Here is a 23,113-nt window from a genome sequence, read left to right on the forward strand (position 1 = left end):
ATATGCTAGAGACCAGTGGAGCCAAGGCTCCCTGGTGGACAGATGTCCCACGTACGTGGGGCAAAACCTGCTCAGCTCCAAAATTATTGCTCAGTGTTGACAGAGCTCTTCATCACTCAGGAAAAGCTAGACGTGTACATCAAACCCCCTGGATTTTAAATGATGACACCTTACTGGCCAAACCACTGCTCATGGGTAAATTTTGCCTCAAGTTTGCCAGTTTGCCTGAGTAATGGTGTGGACACAGCCAAGGGAAACTAGGGAAAGCTTGTTGTCTAGCCTGGTGATGGGCAGGAGGTTGACCGGGATCTGCCTGCAAAGGGACCTCCTGTGGGGGAAGGGTGGACCTTCTCACACCCACTTGGATTCAAACTGAGTTAACAACACATTTTAAGGGATTTTTGTTGTTGTTGTTGTTTTCCACACACACTCCAACACATACTATTTTAATTCTCTTATTTTTAACCCTTTGGAAATTCTGTTAAACACGCACAGCTTTGGTTGATACTGTTTTGCAAAAATGGGGAGATAGGCGATTAAAGGAAGTTACGTTTCCCTGCCTGAGCCCTCCTCGGGGTCAGGGCAGTGTGGCTCACCACTGTGAGGGGTCTGTAGGCCTGGAGAAACAGGAAGAGGGCAGCAGAGGGCAGCCGCTGAGCTCTGGTCGGCCTCGGCTGAGGCCCAGGCAAGCCCTCAGAGAGGACGACCATGACCCCTGAAGTTGGCAGAGGCTGACGAATGGGAAGATCTTCACCGTGTGCTGCTAGGTGGAAGAGCAGGACATAAGCAAAGGTTAGGCTAAGCCCTTTTAAATTCTGGTATACATACACAATGGAATACTATTCAGCTATAAAGAAGGATAATATTATGGCATTTGCAAATAAATGGATGGAAATGGAGAATATCATGTGAAGTGAAATAAGCCAAACCCAAAAAACCAAAGGCTGAATATTTTCCCTGATAAGTGGAGAATGATATATAATGTGGGTAGGGGGGTTGGGAATGAGAGAATAATGGGGGAACTTTAAAATATGTAGAAGGAAATGAGAGGGAGGGGGTATGAAAAATGGTGGAATGAGACAGACATCATTACCCTATGTACATGTATGATTATACAAATGGTATTAATCTACATCGTGCACAACCATAGAAATGAAATGGTGTACCCCATTTGTGTACAATGAATCAAAATGCATCTGTAAAAAATTAAAAGCTAAATAAAAAATAATTAAAAAAAAGAAAAGAAATAAGTGATGAAAGTAAACATTTATATGACTACACTGCAGTCCCACCTTATCTGGTTTTTTTCTTTCCACAGTTTTAGTGACCCACAGCCAGTCATGGTCTGAAAATGCTAACTGGGACATTAGAGAAATCAGCAATTCATAGTTTTGAATTGCCCACCACTCTTTGTAGTGTGAGGAAATCTTGTACCATCTCCATCTGTACCACCCAGAATACAAATCACCCCTTTATCCAGAGTATCCACACTGTATATGCTACCTGCCTGTTAACCACTTAGTAGCTGTCTCTGTTATCAGACTGACTATTATAGTATTTATGTTCAAGGAACCCTTTTGTAGAAACCTAACACTCCATCACAATACCTACAGCATTCACCTCACTTCATCTTATCATCTAGGTTCTATGTCACATCACATGGTCATCATATCATCTTACATCATCACAAGAAAAAATAAGGGAAGAGTTCAACATTTTAAAAAATGTTTTTACTAGTTGCTGATGAACCTTTATTTATTTATTTGTATGCTATGCTGAGAATTGAACCCAGTACTTTGCACATGCTAGGCAAGTGCTCTACCACTGAGCCACAACCCCAGCCTAAGAACAACGCAACATTTTGAGAGAGAAACCACATTCACATACCTTTTATTATAATATGTTGTTATAATTATTCTATATCATTATTGCTGTTAATCTCTTACTGTGTGTGATTTATAAATGAAAGTTTATCATATATATGGAAAACATTATATATATATATATAATCTAGTACTGTCTATATTTTCAGCATCCATTGGGGGTCTAGGAATGTATACCCTGCAGGGGGACCTCGCCAGTTGCAGATGGAGACCTTAGGCAGGGCCTCCCAGGGTGCCTTAGCCAGGGGAACAGACTAGTGACAAGGGCCCAGACTCAGATGACCTGGTCACCTTTCTGCATTCTGATCTGCCTACACTGAATCTCTGCTGCATGCTCCCCCTTTTGCTATGATGTCTCAGTGTCCTCACCCTGTCCCCCTCCTCCTGCCTGGGAGACGATGGGAAGAACATATACGAAGTATTAAAGGTGCCTGTTACTAGGTAAGAAGGTATTGGGTAATATTTGCAAAATACATAGGGATTGCTTTGTGACATTGTGTAAAAGAAGTTATCCCTCTGTGCTTGCCACTTTTCTGAGAGCTTTATACATATTGATACATAATCAATTATGAAAAAATTCAACCTTAGGAAGTTGGTATAATTATTGATCTCCATTTTTTTTTTTTTTTCTTTTGGGTGCTGGGGATTGAACCCAGGGCCTTGTGCTTACAAAGCAAGCACTTTACCAACTGAGCTATCTCCCCAGTCCCTTGACCTCCATTTTTATTATCCATAAGGAAGAGACATGAAGAACATCAATAACTTGCCTTAGATCACATAGTTAAGTGGCATAGCCCTTTCTGGACTCCTATTTTAAATGTTATTTTTTTTTTATTTATTTATTTTTTAGTTTTACAGACTGCATTTTGATTCATTGTACACAAATGGGGTATATCTTTTCATTTCTGTGGTTGTTACATTTTGCTTTTTAAAAATGATCTCAAGCCTGTATTTGGAAGTCTGTGTTACATGGTGTCTTTTTTTTTTTTTTTTTTTTGCAGATAGTAGTTTTTTTTTTTTTTTAATGCACCAAACACATTCACTTTTCTTTTCTTTTCTTTTCTTTTCTTTTTTTTTTAAGCAAATGACAAAGACCCAGTTTACCAGCTTTTCAAACCTAAGCTTAATGTTACATATTTAAACAATTGCAAAACTTTACTAAGTTGCCTGCAGGTAGTAGTTTGGAGGTTCAACATTTCTCACCTGAAATCTGACTTAACACAAATCAAACACTACCTTTATGAAATTATTCAAGAAAGCTCCTTCTGCTTCCTCTGACTGGTGGTCTAGCTCCACTCCCTAGTCCTTATGTCTTTCTCATTCACTCACTCAACACAATTTTTTTTTTATCGTACATATGAAATGTGTTGACTACTCTCCTATTTCTATTAGTTTTTTTCCTGCTTTGTCCCGTTATTTACTTTAATATAAAAAAAGAAGAGGCAAAGATTGTGCTTTAGGTGTGTCCTGGGCATTAGGTTAAGCACCCTTTAGATCATGTCTCACTTAGTTCTCACAACCATCTTACCATTAGGTACTATGATTAGCCTACAGATGAAATTTATGAGGTACAGAGAGGTTAAGTTCCTTGCTCACTGTCACACAGCAAGTAAGTGGTGGAGCCAGGATTTGAATTCCAGTCTGTCTGACTCCAGATCTTGTGTGCTTAAGTGCTGCTAGCTCTATTCATTGACCAACACCGTAAGGGAATGAACAAGACTCCTTTGTCCTGGGCCTCAGAGTATGCATTGACACCCATGAGGCACACGGCTGCCTCTTGCCTTGCCGGCCCTATTACTTTTGGCTGAAAACCATGGCAACCTGGAATAACCCAGGCCCCTCCAGCCCACATTCTTGGCATGCTTGCCCGACCACTGTGTCTCACTTACGCTGATTACATCATCGCCCTGGTCCCGAGCGGAGAAGTCAGAATCGCCTTCTCTTCACATTTCTGTATAAACCTTTCAGTCCGTCAGTCTGTCAACACAAGCTTTCCTTTTGTTTCTTTGCCTTACTCCATTCCAGCCCCGTTCTAACTCTCCATGAATCTTCTAAAGCTGGGTTCCCCATTGGGCTTGGAAGACCTCGGGCTGCCTTTGACTTGACAACCTCTGCCAGACTCTGGCTGAAGACACTCTTTCTTCCCTTTGGGACGCAAGACCCTTTTTCTGAGATCAGCTGCCACCTGAGGCCTTGGAAACATTCTCCAAACCACACATACAGGGAGACATGAAGGATGCCTACCTCTTCTCCTTTCTACTCAAAGATCCAAAGTCCTTGGTGGGGTTAAGTCTGATCACCATCACTTAGGCAACCACGGAACATCAGACAGTGAGTATTCTGGACAAATACAAGGTCAGTCCATGGAGTTGGACCCTGGTAGCCACCTTCCAGATCCACTGAGGGATTGATCACCCATTTATTCCACAAGCCCTTGTTTTCCATCCTTCTTCTCTGGTGGCAAATGACTTACGTGCTCCAAAAACAGTTTTTAATGGAGGAATGGCCCTTCTTAGCTACGCTGTTCTAGATCTTAAAGCCCTTATCTTTAGACTGAGAACCACTTAATGCAGGGGAGAGAGTAATTGTCAAGAGGCCAGGGTTGTAGAGCTGACTCTGTCCCTTAGCTGTGTGTTTTGTGCAGTCTCTTAAACCCTCTGAGCCCAAATTTTTGTTTTTGTTACATGTTAGTGAGAATGCAGTGTTGTTAGGTCGAGTGATTTGGAGTGTCTCAGTGACCATGCTCTCGAATGTCATATTATTCTCTCAAGTTTCCAGTCCTGGAGACCCATGCTATAAACCCCCAAAATGGATACCTTGGCTTCCAGGAGGGATTGTTACAAAGCTTAGTTAGAAGCAGTGACGGTGACCAGGTCGGGGTAGGCAGGCCTGGGCTGCCACAGCTCCTCCCCCATCCCACCACAAGGGCAGTAGAGGCCTCTCAATCTCAGAAGAATCATGCAAATGCAGTTTCGACCCCTGGTTTCCGCTTCCCACTGAATTGCCATTTTTAACTCTCTTCCGTATAGAAATTCTAAAATCACACCAGACCAGCCTATTAGCTTGTACCATGAATATTTTTTATTAGATTATATGTTAATTACTATATGTATGACATTTATAGGATTAGTCATAGTATTTTTTCTCATAATGATCACTTTGTTAGAAGCAGACATCAGTAGTGAAGGGCTTTTAGAATGGAGCACAGTGAATTTCCAGATTCGCTCTCAGAACTACTCTCACTGAACACTTATCACCAGGCAACAGAAGCATCTCCAGCATGCTAAAGGCAAGGAGTGAGACTTAAGATCAAGGAGTTGCTCCTCACAGGGCACCTCCCCTCCCCAGCGGGACCCCTTGTGACTAGAACACAGAGTAAACCTGACAGAGAGCAGGCCGTATGGACTCCCCTCATTTCCTTAGGACAATCCAGAGTTGCTTTCCACACTTCAAAATATCATCAGAAACCTGTGTCTTTATATTCTTACACGCAACCACCTTCTGAATGTTGACTTTTATCCTTAAATTTATCACCTCATATTTGCAAGATGATTGCCACAATTCCAATGCAGTACCTTCTGATACTGGCAGCTCACTAACAAGGAAAAAAGGACAAAATCCCTCTCCCTCAACTCTCTAATCAGTGAGGAAAATCCTTCCAGAAGCACTAAGTAGGCTCTGCATTATTTTTTATGACCTAGGACCAGGTTACATGTCACCTCTACTCTGATCATAAGCAAAGGAGGAAGAGTTCCCATAAGGATTCATCTCCAGGGCCAAGTGAACTGCAGTCCTGAGTGGCTGCTGGATAGAAAACCAACAGTGTTAGCCACAACAAAGTAATCCAAACGTGGGTTTACAGAAAACAAGGAATTTGGGTTAAGTGAAAACACACATTCTTCAAATGTAAAGTAGATGTATGTTTTATTCATAAGTTAGAAAATAAGAAACAAATGTATAAAAAGATGTACAAGAATTTGCTAAGCAGGGAGCACATGGATCGCCTCTGCAGACCCTGAGTGTGTCTGTCTTACTTTGAGCAGGTGAGAAGTAGGTGAAGCCCACCCTGCCAATTGGTGGAAAGCTTTATGGAGATTTTACCATAGAGCAGAATTGCTGTGTCTGAATGACAGGTCTCTAGGAAAAGCAGCAACTATGGTGGGATGCAGGAGGGGTGTGCCTGGGAGTCTTTTTTGATGATCCACTACTCTCCTTTCTTCCATATGAGGCTCAGCTCTACAGCAATCCAAAATCATGGTCCCCAGGGTGGGCACATGATCCTCATTTGAGCCAACTGGTTCTCTCTTCTAAGCATGTGAACCTGGAGCAGAAACAAACAGGGACAAATCAGTTAAAGTTGTGATGTGGCAATGCCTAAAAAGAAGGTTTAGAAGTTCCTGCTACTGGAACGTTGAGAGAATGAGGAGGAAGGAGAGAAAATGACGTCCATGGATTACAGTACCTACAGCCAAGCTGCAGCCCAGCAGGGCGACAGTGCTTACACTGCCCAGCCAACTCAAGGATATGCACAGACCACCAGGCATGTGGGCAACAAAGCTATGGAACTTATGGACAGCCTACTGATGTCAGCTATACCCAGGCTCAGACCAGGGTCACCTATGGGCACAACGCATATTCAACTCCTATGGACAGCCTCCCTCTGGTTATACTACCCCAAGTGCTCCCCAGGCATACAGCCAGCCTGTCCAAGGGTACAGCACTGGTGCTTATGACACCACCACTGTTATGGTCACCACCACCCAGGCCTCCTATGCAGCCCAGACTGCATGTGGCAATCAGCCTGCTTACCCTGGCTATGGGCAACAGCCAGCAGCCACCACACCTGCAAGACCACAGGATGGTAACAAGCCTACTGAGACTAGTCAACCTCAGTCTCACACAGGGGGTGATTACCAGCCCAGCCTAGGACACCGACAGAGTACCTACAGTTATCCCCAGGTTCCTGGGAGCTACCCCATGCAGCTAGTTACCACCAGTAACTGCCAGTTATTCCTCCACACAGCCGACTAGTCATGATCAGAATAGTTACTCTCAGCAGAACACCCATGGGCAACAGAGCAGCTATGGACAGCAGAGTAGCTATGATCAACAAAGCAGCTATGGGCAGCAGCCTCCCACTAGTTACCCTCCCCCAGACTGGATCCTACGGCCAGACTCCAAGTCAACATAGCCAACAGAGCAGCAGCTACAGGCAGGTCTGAGAGGACCACCCAGTAGCATGGGTGTTCATGGGCAGGAGTGGCCCTGATAACTAGGGCAGGAGAAGAGGGAGATTTGATTGTGGAGGCATGAGCAGGGGTGGGCGGGAGGAGGACAAGGTGGAATAGGCAGCACTGGGGAGCTAGGTGGCTTCAATAAGCCTGGTGGACCCATGAGTGAAGGACCAGATTTTGATCCAGCCCTCCAGTAGATCCTAAGATTCTGACAACAGTGCAGTTTGTGTGCAAGGATTAAATGACAATGTGACCCTTGATGATCTGGCAGACTTCTTTAAGCAGTGTGGGGTTGTTCAGATGAACTGGGACACCCATGATCCACATCTACTTGGACAAGGAAACAGGAAAACCCAAAGGTGATGCCGCAGTGTCTTATGAAGACCCGCCCGCTGCCAAGGCTGCTGTGGAGTGGTTTGATGGAAAAGATTGTCAAGGAAGCAAATTAAAAGTCTCTCTCGCTGGAAAGAAGCCACCAACGAACAGCATGTGGGGTGGCAAGCCACCCCGTGAGGGCAGAGGTATGCTATCACCACTCCATGGAGGTCCAGGTGGCCCAGGAGGTCCTGGGAGACCCATGAGTCGCATGGGAGGCTGTGGAGGAGACAGAGGAGGCTTCCCCCAAAGAGGGCCACGGGTTCCCGAGGGAATCCCGCCCCCAGGAGGAATCCTCCAGCCCCAATTGGGGGACTGGCAATGTCCCAAAGTGGGTTGTGGAAACCAGAACTTCTCCTGGGGAACAGAATGCATCCAGTGTGAGGCCCTGAAGATTGAGGGCTTTCTCCCACCACCCTTCCCACCACGGGTGGCGACTGTGGCAAAGGTGGCCCTGGTGGCATGCGGGGAGGAGGAGGTGGCCTCATGGACCACAGTCGTCCCGGTGGAATTGTGGTGGGATGGACCAATGTGGCTTTGGCTGAGGAAGACGAGGTGATCCAGGGGGACCCCTGGACATTTGATGGAATAGATGGGAGGAAGAAGAGGTGGACGTGGAGGACCTGGAAAAATGGATGAAGGCAAGCACCGTCAGGAGCTCAGAGATGGGCCTGCTAGACACACAGGCCCCCCAAGAGCTGCACTGAATAACAGATTAATTTTTTTTTAAAATAGTGTTGAAAACTTTATTTTATGTATTTGATTTTATTAAATATTATACAATACATTTTGACGAAGTAGGTATATTATAAATCTGTAAATATTTGCATCCAAATCAAATATAATTTTTTAACTTACATTCATGAATGCTTGGACAAAAATATCTTATATTTTTCTGAATCATTAGTAATGAGTGTTTAAAGCACATATTGAGACTCTTATAATAATGAGAAACTAGAAGGAAGTCTGAAAAACAATCACGAGACAGCAGATTATGTATCGACACTGCGAGTATTATTTAACTTGTAATTACTATCTATATTTATGAGTTAAAAGCTAGTTTATCTCAAGTGCAGAGAACAAGAATTCAAGTCAGTCATCTTTTGGATTTCTTTGTAAATCTTTCCCGGCATTAGTTTTCTATGTAATCACCTACTTGGAAAGGGATGGTTGTAAATTATGTTTACACATCCTACGGTTGGCTGCCAACATCAAAGCCAACAAGGGAAGATGGTAAATTTTCACAGATGATGTGGTAACACACTCTTTTTTTTATTTTGGTTTTTCTTTGCCCTGGAAAGGGCTTGTGTCCTGACCATCCTATTATTTTTATCTCATTGTCTAACATGATTAAATACATAAACAATTTCATTCTTTATTTGCACATTTGTGAACAACTTTTGGGAGTCCAGAAAAATAAGAGTTTTGGACAACCAAAAATTAATAGCTCCCTAAAAAAACACTCGGATGACCTACAGATGGGTCGAAGATATTATAGACTTGAGTTTTCAATCTATAGCAGCGATTAGCCTTGTTTTTCTCTAAAACTTGAATTAGGTGTCGACAAACCTTACCTTGCTTACACAGCCTTGACAGTGGAAGGTGCCCGTATCCTCCATTCTCATCCAGTAAGACAAGTATGCATCTTACAAGGAAAGCTTTTGGTTCCTAACTTTACATTTGGGTGCTTTTCTCTGCTTTCAGAACATTTACCATCTTCCCTTGTTGTCTTTGATGTTGACTGCCAACCATAGGACGTGCAAACATAATTTACAACCAGATTTGTTTTTTAAACCAGAAAATGTTTTAAATTTATAATTCCATATTTATAATGTTGGCCACAACAATACAATTATTCCTTGTCTGTACTTTAGTATTTTTCACCGTTTGTGAAGAAACATTAAAACAAATTAAATGGTAGTGTGCTATGCTGGGGTTTTTTTTTCCTTCCTCCTTTTAAAAATGGTTGTTTAAGATTTAACAATGGGAACCCCTGTGAGCATGCTCAGTATTAGCTTGGATAACCAAGAGGGCCTCTAACTGCAACAAATGTTCATGGTTATGATTTTTTTTTTTCTTAAATAAAATTCCAAATGTTTATAAACAGTAAAATAAATAAATAAAATTAAAAAAAGAAATTCCTGCTACGGATCCTCCCTATCTCCCATCATTCCCTGGGCTTAAATTTTCAGCTTTTTTTTTTTTTTCTATTCATTTGTTCATTCCATAAATATCTTTGAGCACACCCTGTGATCTGGGCATTGTCCTAAGTTCCAGAGATAGAGCGACAAACCAGAATGACAATGTCTTTGGCCCCACAGAGTGTGTGGTCTGATGAGGAAGATTGATGGCACACCAGTAAACAAGGCCACGACAGACGGCTCAAGTGCTATGTAAGAAACAAGCAGGAGGTGAGATGGAGCCCAGCGGGGGAGGCCACTTCAGACAGAGCTACCTGCCATCCTTCAGGTAGTCCTCCCTCCTTGCTCTATGCAGCCAGGGTCGGTTTCTGTTGCTTTTAACCCCATCCTCCTAAAAGACTTATGGAACAAAGGAAAATCCATCAGACCCTATCACAGCCTGGAAACAATAACCTCTGGATCCTGAGACCCTACTTGTTTTGAATCCATTTGCCCAATAATCTCTGGATAACAATTTAATTTGCCAAGAAGAACATCTAGAGAATGTATTAACATGGCTAGACCACTAATCTAGAGAAAAGGTGTTCTGGAGAGCAGATGGAAGTTTGCTTGCTACTGCCTACTAATAAAAGAGCTTTCCGGTACAAACCAGGCTTGTCTGAGTCTGGGCGGAATGAGTCAGTTCTCCCAGGGTCTGATGTCATCCTGGATGAGATGATGGCTCCAGACAGACACGACGGAGAGGCCAGAGCTCACACTGGGATGATGCAGCAAGGTACCACAGCCCATGACAGATGGCTTGGGGATTCTGTACATCTTATTCATCATCTTTTAATGCTGGAGGCAAATTCTGAAGTCATTGAAACCTTGTGGTATTAATGAAGAAAACTAGGCTTGAAGAACCGAGGTGATCCCAGAGGCTGGCCAGAGGTCACACAGCTAGCTGGTATCTGATACCTGTCTAGGACTCAGTTGACAACTCAGACGACACAGCCTGGGCCAAGAACCTGTGTATTTCCAATTGGGGACCATGGTGACGAACACCAGCTACTAAAACCACAGAACAAAACATCTTTAGACAAAGTATTTTTTGGTTCCATGCATGGTGGCTGAGAACCTAGCATGTAGTGGGGCAGGAGAAGTAGGTCTGAGCAGAATGGTGAAGAGCCTGGCCTGTCTTGCTGTGGGGTGTGGACTTGCTCTTAGGAACTTGGAGTCCTTTAGGGTTTTGAAGCAAGGGGAGTGTGGCAATCGGATCAGTGTTCTAGAGAGCCACGTCTGGTGGGAGAGAGAGGAACCGAAGGCACTAGAGCATGGGTAGGAGGTATAAAAACAGTCCCAGGTGAGAAATGATAAGAATCTGAACTAGGGCAATGGGAAGAGAAGTGAAGAAAAGCATTCAAAAGACTTCCAGCGCCTGGGCTTGAGGCTCATGGTGGAGCACTTGCCTAGCACATGTGGGCCCTGGGTTCGATCCTCGGCACCACCTAAGAATAAATAAGTAAAAATCAAGGTATTGTGTCCATCTATGAATAAAAAAAAATAAAGAAAAAAAGACTTCCAGTGGTATCAATAGGTCTGGGGGAAGAAGAAGGAGGAAAAATCTAGTTGGGGGGTAACCAGGTGGATGAAGAAAAGGAGGACCACAGAAGCCACAGTGGGAGTGAGAGGAATTGGGGATGAAGGTGATGCGTGTAATTTAGACTAGTTTAGTCCCAGGTGTCAGTGGGACATTCACCTAGATGGGTAAAACTGCGACCTATTAAACCACAACCTGTAAGGCCACCTCTGATACCACACACCAGAAAGAAATGCCGGTTCTCAAAATCCTACTTCGAATCAATTATAGAAATGAAAGAAGTGGGAAGAGGTGGTCTAATTAAAGAGGAGTTGATCATTTGAGGGATGACTGATGGGGCAGAGCAGAAGGAGGAAGGAGGCCACAAGAATTGCAGGAGGGAGTGGGTCAAAGTTAGCCAGAAATATGCAGGGGGTAGGAGCATCCAGACAGGAAGAGGGGGAAAGGCATGGAAATGTGGAGGAGGAAGACAAGAGGGAAGACCCGAGTGTGGAAGGGCAGAACTCTTCCATGTCATCCCTCACCTCTGTCTTGAAAGGACTCGCCTTACTTATGTCTGTGTGCAAAAGGGATCTTATGACAAGGAGGCTGCCTGGTTGGGGGTGACAGGGGTCTCCCAGCTCGCTGGTGCTCCCCCACAGGTTTTCAAAAGACGGCTTCCATCTGCAAATGTGGACATCTGTGGGGGAAATGTGGAAGGTGTATAAGAGGCACACAAACCTCCTCCTGGTATTTTTCTTTATCGTCTTCCTCCTCACCTTCCTTTTGGTTTTCCGGGTCAAAAGGTCAGAACTTCCTGTCTGAATTTTAAAGCCTCTGTCGCCTTGATTTTGTTCCTGGCTCAATGGAGATGAATTCTGAGTTGAAAACAAACAGTCACAGAGTGTTGAAAAGACCCTGAGTGCTTCTACGGAAACCTATCTTGGGGAAAATTCCCAGTGGGGGAGGAAAAGAGGGTCAACTCCATCTTGGAAGGAGGAATTCCCATTGCTCTGAAAAATCTCATGTTCTAAGTGCATTCATAAGAGTGAAAACATGTCTAACAAGATGGGGAAGCAAAGGTGATTGCCAAGGGAGAAATAGCACACCACAACAGATTCCCTAAGCAGCAACATTTTTTTTATATATTAGAAAAGCTGCTCACATATACTCTCAGCCTCCTAGCTGTCAATTTGCACCTGTGATTACTGAGTTCTTCTGGATCCTGAAAGCTGGAAACTGAGAACTTCCTGGAAATCTGATGTACAATACTGCCCAGGTGTGCTGTGTGTCTTGTCTTAGATGTGTCGCCTGGGTGAAAAAAACACTTCTATTCCCCCTCTCCTGTTTCTTAAATTACTATGGAAAAGCACAGGTTCTAAATCTGAGAAAGGAAAACAAAGATCTCTTGAAATTCCATTTCAGGACAGCATTTTTCTCTCCTAACGGAAGGATCAATGCTCAACAAGAACAGCATCAGTCATGTTGGACCCACCCCAACACCTTGCCTTTGGTTGGCTCTGGAGAAATATTTTGCAGACACTGAGATGCTCTCCTCACCTTGGTTCCTGCCCCCAAACAGACACAAAATATTGTATTCAGCATCAACAACAAATATTTTCAGAGCACCTGTTGTATGCCATTCAATTGCACTAGCCACTGGCTGGAGATTATTTTTTCCAAGCCACTTAACTTTTGGAGACTCAGTTTTCTCATCTCTAGGTTGAGAATAACACCCCTAATATGAAGTACATATGAGCTGGTGTGTGTGAATTTGTGGACTCTGAGACACTGCCCACCTCAGGGATTGTGTCATTAATTGCTTCTGTGCACAAGGTTGACCCACAAGGCTGCCTGCCTCCCAGCCTGGATGAGCTGCCATTGTTTTGGCAAATCTCCTCTGTACGAGGCCAGGCTGAGACCCTCCAGTCCCTTTCATCTGAGCTATGGCTGGGAGGCTACAGGAGATTCATCAGAGACAATATTCTGCTCACACAGAAACACTTTTCCGTGGAAAGAGGAGCTATATTCAAAGGCGTTCAAAATGCAAAATAATTAAAGTTGAACTGTCTGCTTTCCCCTAGTGAATAGTCACATTTTAACAAATGGTCCACAGATTAGTACAAATCAGAGGAATTTTTAGACGGCATCCATATGGAACTGAGAAGTGTTTTTGTCAATCTTAACAGCATGACATTCATTGGAGATGACAGGAATAACCCTGGTCACCTATTAAGGACCTAGAGGGCAGAGAACTTTCTCCCCCACTCAAATCTCTATGCATTTTAATAAAACCAGTAAACACTGAAAATTGGAATTCACATCAAAAAGTGTTTTGCCATTCTTCTACAATCTTAAAAATCATTTTGATGCCAAGAAAAGACGAAAAAGTATAATTGTCAAAGTTGAGCAGACTGGGCTTGAATCCTCGTTCTCCATTTTCTAGCTGTGTGTAACAGACAAGTTGCACACCTCCCCAAGCCTCAGCTTCCTCATCTGTGAAATGGAGAAATAATATTTACATTGCAAAGTTGTCAAGAGGATTTGAGATGAAATATGTAAAGAACTCAGAGCCGTGACTAATGAGTGTTCAATAAACAATAACTATTTCCAGCTTTAATTTCCCCCTCTAGATACACCAAATTAGGTCTGGGCTGTTTCCGTCGGGTTCCAGCTGCCTGCAGCTCATACCATGTTTTGTAGCACAGTACAAGCTTTTCTGCACTTGAGTAAAGTCTGGGCATATTTAAAAGGAAAAAAATAGAAACATTTAGAGACTGATTTAAATTATATGTTGCCCCAAACTATGTAAGCATACAATTACATCCAACTCCTATGCAACAATGAAACCAAACTGAATTTTAAAAACAAAACAAAACCCTCTGCATAACTAGTAAGACTCAGAATAGCAGCAAATATGTGAACAACGGTGTTTGGATGAACACTGACCACAGCGACACTATGTTGCTGACCTCCCTGGTGCCATCTCTTCTGCATGTGGCCCCCCACTTTCCTGGTATATCCAGCATTTCACGATGTCACTTGGCCTTCACAGGCATCGCTTGTGAATTAAGGCCACTCTTGTTCATTTCTCATTAGCCTGAAATGATTGCAGTGGCACTGTTTTGGGCCAATGGGATGGTGAATGCGAACACAGACTTGGGCCTGGAAATCTTGCCCTCTCCCAGTCTATGGAATGGGTGATGATACGTGATCCAGAACAGGCTAATGGCAACTTTTCAGGACTATCACTGACATGTATAAACAAAAATCACCAAATTTAAGGTTTCATTTGGTTTCATAGTGTTGGGGGTCAAACACATGGTAGGCAAACATTCTACCTCTGAACTGCATCCCTGGCCCCTAAATCACCAAATTTCAGAATGATTTTGCCAAACTCTAAGATCTGTAGGAATCTACAGAACTCAGTTTAGGAATACTGGCACAATCATTAGGCCCGTGAGCTTTGCCGTCACACAGTCTGGGTTTGAATCTGGTACTACGCTGCGTACCTGTGTGATCTTGGAGGAGTTCACTCATTCACCATTCAACAAAGACAGAGTGAGCACCTACTGTGTTCCAGGTGCCATTCTAGGCACTGGGGATGTAACTGGGATACAAGATAAACAAGGTGACAGCCCTCATGGGGCTCATATTCTAGAATGTATTGAGAAATCCCTTAAAACTCCTCCCCAAAACTTCGCTTCCCTACCTATTAAATGGGGATAGTATTTGACCTGACTAGAGGAAGCCGGAAGACTGGATGAAAGGATGCATGTTTAGAAGGAGTGCTGGAATGTCCTGCTTGCTCTCCACTCTTCTCACCCTGCTGTGGTCTTGGAGGCTGATTTGTGTGGATGGCATGACCCAGGCTTGCCGCCTTCTGACTTTTGCTTGGTTCAGTCGTTAGACCCTCATGGTAGACATCAGAAGGTGGGAGAGCAGGGTTGGGGCAGGGCCTCCCCAGGCTCCTAGACTTTTGGGGAACACTTCACTCCTCCAATGGTCACAGTTCCTGCCATGCAACCATCTCCTGCAGCTGCAGCTCTTCCTGGAAGCCTTTGGATTCAGGGGTGTCACCATGCCTGCTGCTGCTGGCTCCGAGTTTCCTCATCATCTCTTCCTGGGTACTCTTCACCCCACCCACATCTTTGCAAATAGTCACCTTCATCTCTCTCCAGTTCCATTTGAATCCATCACTGATTTGCTGCTGAAACTCTGCTCCTGAATGACACATAAAACACTTATTTCAAAAACTTAAATGTGCAAGAAGGGTCATAGCGTCTGTTTTAGTCAGCTACTTTGCTGCTGCAACTGAAAGACCCAATCAGAACAACTGTAAAGGAGGAAAGGTTTATTTAGCGGCTCACAGTTTTGGAGGTTTCAGTCCATAGACAGTTGTCTCCATTCCTTAGGGCTCAAGGTGAGGCAGGACATCATGGCGGAACAGTGTGGCAGAGGGAAGCAGCTCACATGATGATCAGAAAGCAGAGAGAGAGGTCTCCACTTGCCAGATGCAAACATATACCCAAAGCCATGCCCCAATGCCCACCTCCTCCAGCCACACCTTACCCCTTCAGTTCCCACTCAGTTAATCCCAATCAGGGGATTAATTTACTGATTGGGTTAAGACTCTCACAACCCAATTATTTCTCCTCTGAACCTTCTTGCACTAACACGTGAGCTTTGAGGTCCAAATCATAACAGAAACTGGTTTTGTTGAACAAAATTAGATTTGCCCCATCTTCCAGCCCATTGGATTGGCAGGAAATCCTGAGCCCATTTTCTTCTCTGGGGTCTTGCTAGACTATGGACCTTTTCCTCTATGACTCACTGCTGCTGACTCTTTCATCCTTGTTCAAGTTCATCTGAGGTCAGGTTGTGCTATCACACAACGGTCTCCTCTAAAGGAGTGACATTCACTTAGGCTACGGTTTATGGGAGTGTGTGGGTGAGCACGAAAATTCCAGGCTTCTCGGCCAAGTCCTGTACGAAGAGCAAGACAAAACTCTGTACGCTCACAGTAGAATTGTCACTTGCTCACCAATGGGACCAGGCCCTGGCCACCTACTCCAGTGGTTGCTTTCTTCCCCCATTCACAGCTCTGGAGGCCTCATTCCCATGTGTCACACCTTCTAAACCTGACACGATATCCTTACCTACCAGTACTACATGGCCAGGTAGAAAGTGCGTCTTGACGTGTGAGTATGCAGTCAGGCTGCAGCCAGTCAAAGGCTCTGGAAAGATCAACCAGGGAGAGCTGATCAGATCAAACAGCAAGTGCATCAGGCTTCTCTGGCTGCTACAACAAAGACCAGGGGGCTTCAACAACAGAAACTTATTTCCTCACAGTTCCAGAGGTTACAAGTCCAAGATCAAGGTGCTACTGAAGTTGGTTTCTCCCCACCTCCTCCTTCTTCTCCTTCTTCTTTCTTCTTCTTCCTCTTTGTTTTTTTCTGGGTGTGTTACTGGGAATTGAGCTACCACTGAGCTACATTCCCAGTCCTTTTTAGTTTTTATTTTGAGACAGGGTCTTGCTAAATTGAACTTGTGATCCCCCTGCCTCAGCCTCCTGAGAAGCTGGGATCATAGGTAAACAACATTGCGCCTGGACAGGTGGGTCTATCCTAAGGTCTCTGTCCTTGGTTTGCAGTGGCTGCTGGTTTGCCCCCTTCTCAGACGGTTTTTCCTCTACACATGCCACCCCTTGATGTCTCTCTATGCAGTTCTTCCTCTTAGAAGAACATCAGTCAGATTGAATTAGGGCCCACTCTATTTATTGGTTTCATTTTAACTTAATTTTCTCTTTAAAGGTCCTACCTCCAAAACTAGTCACATTCTAAGGAACCAGGGGCTAGAGCTTCAACATATTACTTTGGGGAGAATAAAATAGAGCCCCTCTCTAGTGTTGGGAGGTGGGCCCAATGGGTTGTATTTACATCATGAGGGCTCTATCTTCATTTATGACTGAATGTCATTATCATGGGAGTGGGTCAGTTACCATGGGAATGATGTGCTATCAAGCAGGCCAGTCCCTTGTGTTTTTCTTGTCACACATGCTTGCTTGCCCTTCATCTTTCCAAATGGGCTAATGCAGCCAGAAGGCCTTCATAAGATGCTGGTACCATGCTCTTGCCCTTCTTAACCTCCAGACTTGTAAGTGATAAGCTTTTTTTTTTCATTAAAAATTACATAATTGCAGGTATTTTGTTATAGTAACAGAAACCAGACTAAGCCATCAACAAACATCCCCTTCTGGGAATTTCATTGGGAGCCTAACTGTCAGAGATCAGGAAACAGGGCCTTATTTCCTCTCATATTTACATTCTGTATGAATCTACCCCAAAGTCTTTCTCACCTTGGCCTCTTCTTTGGTGTGGAGGACTTGCCTAGTTCTCCCTTTCTTCTGCTTTTTCCTTCCATGTCCCCTTCATGAGACCCAGAACAATCTCATCCACAAGCTTAACTTTTGTACAGAAAACAGGCAGATAGGTTGCCTTCATCGACTTTGACTTTTGGCTCTGCAACACCAACCTCTCCTCACACGAGGACTGAGGCCATCTCCCTCCTGGCTTTTGGGCTGGGCAGGAAGGAAATGCAATGGGAAAATCAAGTTCTTGATGCATTAACCCACCGGACACAAGAAGACGGTGGCACAGTGCCAGAAAGGGTGCGAGCTCAAGGGCGCGGGTTATCATCACGGTCTTCATTTTAATTATCACTGGCATTGCAATCATATAAAAAGCAGCATCAGGGTCTTTGGTCTGAGGAAAAGCACCGAGGAGCCAGTGGGTAAAATACCCTGTCCCACAGAACAGTGCACCATGATGGAGTTGTTCTGAGTGTGTTGTCCAACAGGAGAGCCAACAGTCAGAGCTAGCCATTGACCAATTCTAAAAGAGCTACAACACTTCACAGCTGGCCAGTGGGCACTTGAAATGTGGCAAAGTGTGAAACAGAATTTTAAGTTTCATTTAACTTTACTTCACTTACATTGAAATAAAAATGCCTTTTTACGAGATCATTGGGCAACTCGGAGTTATAGAATGTCTGTAACAGTTGGCAATAGTGATGAGGAGTTTTCATTCCACATAGTAAAGCAATTCCCACTTAGTTTTCTAGCCATGACCAGAGCCTGGTTTTGCCTGTCTACCCATGGCAAAGGCCAGGGATGCACCTTTACGGTTTCTACACACAAGTCAGAGGCAACAGCACCACTCGAAAGGCTCGGGTGGATATTTACTTCGATATTCCTGGTTCATTCTGCACAGGAGAATCATCCCACAGTGACGCCATTCTCTCTCTTGTGACATGAGTTTGCAATAGTCTCTTTACTGACTTCTATGTGGTAAATATAATCCACATATATTCATATATGTATTCATATATATTTATAAATAAATCATGCAAATATGAGTGAGAATTAGCATTGCTTTTGTACATTGGTGCAGACGTTCATGCCATCCCCACCCCACCCCCACACCAGACCCTCTGAGACACAGTCAGCCTGGGAACTGCACATTCCACTCCGTGTCCAAGCTGCCAAGCCCTATGAAAGTCCTCTGAGCACAATCAGGATTTTTTTACTGGATGCCTTAATGGTGTGCCCACTGGAAATGTATACCTTGGCACAACTGGGCCTCCAGGCTCCTGCCACTTTCTTACTGCAACTGGAATTGGCATTGCGGCTCCTGGAAAATGGGCACCTCTCATCTTTACATTCTGCATGAATTGCCCGTTCTGTGGAGGCGTAGGATTTGCCTCAGACGCCTTGCAGACATAACAGAAAGGCTGCTTTTCCCCTGTTGGACTTTTCCCAGGGGCTGGAAGGGGGCCGAGAATCCCTCCTTGAGCTGCTGTAATTTTTTCTCTCCTCATCCTCTGCCTATTCCAAATTATGCAATTTCTTTGGACTCGGGTGTTTTTAAAGTCTCTTATCCTCACACCTTCACAAATATTCCCAGGTTACCTGTGTGTGTTTTAAAGGTATGCTTGGCAAATGCCGAGAGTTGATGAAATCTGATGGTCTCTCTGTTTTAAACACTTCTGTGACTCCCTGTCCCTCCCAGGATCCAGTAGAGGCTCATTCATAATAATCAAGGAGGCCTTTGTGGTCCAGGTCCCACTGACAGTGACAGGCTCATCCCCTTCCCTGTTCCATCGCTCCAGCAATACTGAGCAGCCTGCTGTCCCTCAAATACTCCAGGCCCTTCACTCCTCCATATATATGCCTGTGTGGTTCCTGTCCAGAAGGCCCTTCCCTGCCTTGTCCATCAGGGAACTGTTCCTTCCCTGACACCCAGGCCAGCAGTGCTCAGGGTAGCTTCCTCCTCTCCTCTTTCTGAGAGCTACTTTCTTTCCTGAGCTCCTTAGGTGTCCTCTATCTTACATACTTCTTGGATTTTCATGAGTCTTCCTATATTCCGTTTTGTTTCCCTGCCCATTTTTCTCCATTGTTGGTCCTTGGCATCGTTGAGAAATGGGGCTGTGTCTTTTTCATCCAAACTTCCGGAACCAGCCATAGTGCTGGGCTCAGAACCACCAGTCAAAACTCATTAAATTTAATTTGTTAAATTAAATTGAACCCAGTAGAAGGAGCATCTGACATGGAAGGTTGGACATTTCCCATACTACATATTCTGTACTCAACAAAGTTCTGTGGTGCTCCCCTGCCACAGGCACTGACAAGGCACAGGTCTGTGGCTTTGGATAAAATTAAGAAAACAAGTAGATTACCTAAGAAATACCTTATGCCAACAATAAAGCTCAGCAAATAAAGCATGGAGGTAGCAAGGGAGGACAGGATGAAAGGAAGGGAAGTAAACTTGTGAAAAAGTTTACAGGGGGCCTGTTCTACAGGCTCTGACTCCAAAGGACAACCTGGAGCAGCCTGTCTCTCCACTGAGTTACTTCCAGCCTGGTCTTTCATCTGGGCCTCTGCAGCACCTCCTCTCCCTGTTCCCACCTGCCTTGTTAACAGACTGAATGTTTGTGTCCCCTCAAAATTCATAGGTCGAGGGGCTAGGGATGCAGCTCAGTGGTAGATTGATTGCCTAGCATGTGTGAGGCCCTGGGTGTGATTCCCAGCAACAACAACAACAACAACAACAAAATCATTGGTTGAATCCCTAATCTCAATGAGATGGTATTAGGAGGTGGGGCCTTCCTGAGGTAATTAAGTTTCCATGAGGTCATAAGGGCCTGCATGATGGAATTAGTGTCTTTATAAGAAAAGGAAGAGACACCACAGTTCTCAAGTACTCTCTCTCTTTTCTTCTGTCTCTTTCTCTGAGCTCATGTGCACAACGGAGAAGTCAAGTTGAACATGCAACAACATGGCGGCCTGCTCCAAACCCGGAAGAGAACCCTCACCAAGAACAGAGTCTGCCAGCACCCTGATCTTGAATTTCCCAGCCTGCAGAAATGTGAGAGTTAAATGATTGCTGTTCAAGCCACCCATGCTAAAGCAGCATGCTGTAGCCACCCAAGCCGTCTGGGACATGCTCCCTACACTCCACTCCCCACCCAGCAACCAGTCATCTGTTACAACGGTTGCATCTAGCTGTTTTGCCTTAACCTTCCTCCTGAGTTCCCATCACAGTTAACTATAACCCAGCCTTTTTTCCTGCCTACAAAGACCTTCTGTGATCTGACTGCCACCTCCTTTCTAGAAGTCTGTCTTTAACCCTCTCCCACTGAGTCACGTTCCAGTCACATTACCTTTTTCAGTCTCTAATAAGCTAAGTGTGCTGTTGCCCAAATGACTTTCCTGCATCTCTTTATACGGCTGACCCTTCAATGATGCCTCCTTGCGACATTCCTTGACCACCATGTCTGAAGTCACTCCAGTCACTGCCTATCATGTCACCTGTTTTGTCTTCTTCGTAGCACTGTTCGGAACCTGATACAACTTCTTGTCTATTTACTCATGTATTCTCTGTCTTCTTGCTCTTGATCTTGATTGAGAACAGGAACCTGGATTGTTTTATTGATTGCTCTATCCTTGGCACCTAGACAAGGCCTGGTTCAGGCAATGCTCAGAAATGATCAGTTATTGAGTGGCTGGACATGCCTGACACTGGCTAGACATGTTCACAAACAGTGTTTTCATGCAATCATGTCCATTCAGTTGCAATCAGTAGGGAATTGTCAATGATTTCCAGGATTTTGACATACCTGGGGTGAGTTCAGTCATAGTTTCTTTGAAGTAGAAGTGAGTCAGAGAGCGTGTGACTTCATACCCAAGTCCACATCAAAGTGTTTATGGATGAACGGAAGGGCAGCAAAATATAATGCAGCCTTAAAATGGAAGGTGACAGCATCCCATGGGGGTCTACACTCTGGTTCTTGTTGACTTCACTCTGACACACTGATAAACTGTGCTAAGATTAAACACCTGAAAAACAGGGTCAAACCTGCCTGCCTACCCACTTATAATCTGAAAAGATGGGTGGAATTTCTGAAATACTGAGTTTCTCAAAAACAATGTTAAACACAAAGGTTAGATAGTGCTTGTGGGAGAATACTGTCTTAGGAAATCTGGAATTTTCTCCAGCTTTAGAAAGAACATCAGACTTGGAATCAGAGACCTGGGCTTAAGCCCAGACTTGAGAGCTCAGGACATTTAACCTCACTTTATGGGTTTTCTCCTCTGAAAAAATAATGCTGTTCTACCTACTGTAGAAGGTCGTTTAAAAGTCAGAATTGGAATGGCTCTGTGGAAAGCATAAAATTGTAAGTGCCATACATTGTAATTTGTTACTATAAACGTCATGATCCACTACCTATGGAACTGGAAAAAGAAAGAACACTAGGAACTATTAATTCAAACCCTTTTACCTGCTATGTGTGGGGGGTGGTGAGAGAGAGAGAGAGAGAGAGAGAGAGAGAGAGAATCTTGCATTTGGTCCTTTCTCATCCTCTTAGGAGAGAACACAAATAACATAAATACACAGTGAAAAGCTAATAGTCAAATGAAGGATCAAATGAGTTCTTTGGAGAAAACGCTGTGGGAGGTTGGCACGGTCACCTGGAGTATTACAATTGCCTTCTAACCAACTTTCCTGCCTCTCCAGGCTCTTTTCTCTGCTAATCACCCCATAAAGTGCCACCAGACATAGCTCCAACAAAAGGTAGTGTAGCTCAGTGGGTTAAGAGGCAGACCTTTGAGACAGACTGCTTGGGATCAGATTCATCTGTGCTACCCAGCTAGCAGTTATTTCAGCTCTTTGTAGACTTAGGGATGTGCCCGTATCCTCCCTTATACTTGTTGTGAGGATTGAGCAGGTTAGTATATAGATAAAAGTGCTTCGTGTCCTGAATGGAACCTTATGTGTCTTTCCTATTGGTATTAAGTTGCTTTTCTGCTCCTATCACTAGTCTACTCAGTAATTTTTCATGGACCCTCATTTCCTACCAGAGTAGGAAAGACCTCGGCAGGTTGCCCAGCCCTTCCCCACCCCTCCTGGCAGCTGTGTCTGCGACTCCCTTTGCTCCCGCCTAACAGAGTGATGGGCCTCTCTGAAGGCTCCCCATGCTTCAAAGCTTGACTCACCTACGCAGGGCTGGAAGTAACTTCTCTTTTCTCTGAACCCTTATCAGATTTTGTCACCATCTTTTGGCACATTCTGGGTTTGGAGGTCACTTAGTTCTCCCCTGCTAGACTGTCCACCAGCTCTTGGATGGTGACGATGGTGAGCTACTTGACTAGTATTCATTTTAATAGCTCCTCCAAAAAAAGCCTTTTGCCCATATTTAAATTTAAGTAAATGGTTTTTTTTAATGAATGATATGGTCAGAAATAGCATCATAGGAACGAGAGTTGAGCTGTGTTGTGAGAGAAAAATAAGTTTTTAAAAATCATTATTTATTTTGATTATACTGCAATGATTAAGTGCTTGCGTCCCGTAGCTAAATAACCTG

The 23,113-nt window shown here is 44.2% G+C and overlaps 1 pseudogene; it reads left to right on the top strand.

Moving 5' to 3' along the window:
• Positions 1-6,322: 6,322 nt before the first annotated feature.
• On the top strand, positions 6,323-8,222 carry LOC124982961 (RNA-binding protein EWS-like; annotated as a pseudogene).
• The last annotated feature ends 14,891 nt before the right edge of the window (positions 8,223-23,113 follow it).

Source organism: Sciurus carolinensis, chromosome 4, assembly GCF_902686445.1.
Source record: "Sciurus carolinensis chromosome 4, mSciCar1.2, whole genome shotgun sequence".
NCBI classification, from domain to species: Eukaryota; Metazoa; Chordata; class Mammalia; order Rodentia; family Sciuridae; genus Sciurus; species Sciurus carolinensis.